Source organism: Enhydra lutris, unplaced genomic scaffold (assembly GCF_002288905.1).
Source record: "Enhydra lutris kenyoni isolate GAN:26980312 unplaced genomic scaffold, ASM228890v2 scaffoldscaffold12, whole genome shotgun sequence".
NCBI classification, from domain to species: domain Eukaryota; kingdom Metazoa; phylum Chordata; class Mammalia; order Carnivora; family Mustelidae; genus Enhydra; species Enhydra lutris.
In genome coordinates, this window is record NW_019154096.1 from 43082353 (window position 1) to 43085614 (window position 3262).

Sequence of the window (3262 nt, forward strand, 5' to 3'; positions counted from 1 at the left end):
GCTCAGTGGGTTAAGCCTCTGCCTTCGGCTCAGGTCATGATCTCAGGGTTCTGGGATCTAGCCCCACATGGGCTCTCTGCTCAGTGGGGAGCCTGCTTCTCCCTCTCTCTCTGCCTGCCTCTCTGCCTCCTTGTGATCCCCCTCTCTCTGTCAAATAAATAAATGAAATCTTAAAAAAATATTATGTTTTCTTAATTAACTCTAGGTCCTTAAATGTTGGTTTCCATTGGATGGATGCATTGACTTCCTCTTTTGTGTTTATTTTCCTTGGTTGTGTGTTATATTTCAAGGACTCGTGATTGTGTTACTTTTGCCTTTGTGATTTCCTGTTTACCCACATAGGAACATTCATTCCTGCTCCTGCCCAAGGAACATGTGTAAGCCCAGCACTTATTTGTGAACCCAGTGGTGGAAATTTCTGGAAGGGGGCCACTTGTCTTCTTGGGAGTTGCCCCAGGCTGTCAGGCCTCTGAGGCCCAAGTGCCTACACCTACTGTCTCTGTCTTAGGGCAAGTGAAGGAGAAGGATAGAGGGCCTAATGCCCCAATGCCCCCAGAATCCTCACCCCTCACCCCTCAGTAGTCCAGGCCCTTCTGCTCTTGTGACTCCTTCCTCTCAGAGCCTCCAACACAACCCGCCTTTTACAGTAGTCTTCTCCTGATATGGTTTCCTTAAAAAAATATTTCGTTATCATATAAATTTATGGCCACAAGTGACTGGAAAACTGACCTCTTTGGTTTCATCCTCTCATCTGTACCGCAGACACACTATTTCTCTCTTAAAAGGTCAACATGGAAATGAACACAGAACATTTTGGACAGCACCTATGCACTGAGCTGCATTCAGTGTCTGAGACTGCCCTCATCACCTCAGGCCTATAAGGGCTATTCCTCACAGGCCAGCATGGGATAGACAAGTGAGGAAAGTGCCTATCCCATGCCAGCCTGTCTGTAGCCCTGAGACCCTGAGCACACTCTGTGGGAATGTAGAGGACAGAAAGATTCCCAACCTGGCTGTAAGGCCTGGAGAATTCCAGAAATTCCAAGCTTTACTGCCTTTGCTGGAGGTACCTCCCATGATGGATGCCAAGCCCTTGGTAGTGGCTATGTGACTGATGCTCATGGGAGCGTGCTCACACACACAGCACTCACATGTATGCCTCCTACCCTTGCTTCTTGTATGTGCACCCACAGAGACGTGCATATGCACTGCACACACCCCAGCATGGATGTGCACATGTAAGTGCACCCACACAGTTTCATTCTTCAGTTTTTCTCTTTCGTTATCTTTTAAAGATTTTATTTATTTATTTGCTAGAGAGAGAGAGAGAGAGAGGGCATGCGAGTGCACAAGCAGGGAGAGGGGCAGGCAGAAGGAGAGGGAGAAGCAGGCTCCCCACTGAGCAAAGACCCTGGGATCATAACCTGAGCTGAAGGCAGACGCTTAATTGACTGGGCCACCCAGGTGCTCCTGTCTTTCTTTTTCCATAGTTATCTCTACTTCTTCTTTACCTTTTCCTGTTCCTTTTCCACTTTTTCTCAAGGAATTTTCTCTTCCTTCATCTGTCTGTCTCCCTCTGTCTTCTCCCAGCCTCATTTTTGGTTTTCTGTGTTGTTTCACTAGCCATTGGCTACGCTGCAGGCAGAGGAGCAGCGGGGGTTCAACAGCACTCTCTCCACCATGCCAGCCCCTTGTGGGGGTTTGGCCCCAGTGCATGGGAGGTAAGGAAGATGCTGCTCCACTGCTCTGGACTAAGCGGGGCTGGGTCACGATCAGCGGCAACACTAGTGTGAAAATCAGGACCAGAGACCCTCTGCAGTGAGCTCACACAGCACAGTCACCGCTGTCCTGTGGTAAGGCCCAGGGTGCCTGCCCAGAACACCTACTCTCCCTTCCCTCATTCCCTGGGCAGCGGTTTATGGGCCATACCCCCTAGAGGAAGCTGTGGTTCCAATCCTGGGGTCACCAGAGGAAGCACCACTGGTCCAACCTGGAAGAATGATTGGGGCTCTAGCTATGGACAACTCAGAGCAGGTCAGGGGGCTCACAATGAATGGGATGGGCCTGCAGCTGAGTGATCTGGATTCTGCCTAATCCCTGCCATTAGCTTGGAGCAAGTTTCCCAACTTCTTGGGTCTTAGTCTCCTCCTTTATAAAATGGCTGCCTATTTCCCCCATAGTATGTGAGTGTAGCTTACAGCTACACCCAGCTAAGTGAACATGAATCTTCCCTTGTGTTTCTCACTTCTGTGCCTGTTTTTTCTATGCATTCATTCACTCATTCACTTATTTAATGAGCATATGCTGAGGTCATGGCACCATGCATCAAGAGAGGAGCAGGGTCATCTAGCCCTGACCCCCTGAAAACAATCTCGTTTCCTCTTTCACACACTCCTTCCCTCTCCTCTAGGAAGCCTTTAGCTTATGGGCCCTCCCAACCCAGAGCCCATTGCCTGCTCTCTTAAAGCTGATATTTAAAAGCAGATAAATCAGAAGGATGGAGAAAACTTTCTAGTCAGTTATGATCTGTTTAGATTAAAAACAAATACTGCTAAAACTAGCATCCACATAGGAACTTTTTATCTACATTAGGATATTTTATGCAAATGAGAAGAGTCATTTAATTTGTGAGGAGAGACAGAGTTGAATTTTGACAAACACATCAACCTCCAGAAAGACAGGAATGTTCAGTTGATGGGAACATAACTCTCTCTGTGTAGGGCTCTCCCCTTTCTAAGGGAGAAAGGAGTGAGGAAGGGGAGATAGGAAGGGGGCATCCACACACCATGGGTGGTCTGACCTATGCTGGGTCAGGAGCCTGAGAGATAAGAGAAGCAGGCAATGTGGCCCACAGGGCTCCATGTCCTTCCTCTTCAAGACCACGCATACCTTTTTTTTCAGGGAGGCCCAGTGTGCTGTATGGGAGACAGGGCACTAAATATACTCTCTAAAAATGCTATCAGCCTCTAGGCATTATCACTCTCAAATGAACGTTTCCATTATTCAAAACCAGTCTTTAGTCTTGGAGAGCTTGCCCTGCTGGTCTAGTTAAGCATGCTTTGGGAGGTGTGTGTATGTATTGTCAACCTCTGCTCACTACCATGTGCTGGGCACTTTCCTGGTGTCTTCCATATGTTACCTTCTGCTTTATCTGAAAAGGGGCCTCAGTTTTACTCCATTTTGCTGATATGGAGTATCTGTTGCTTGCAGGGTACAAGAGACTTGCCCAAGTTCAAATAGCCAGTAAGTGGCAGATCTGGGA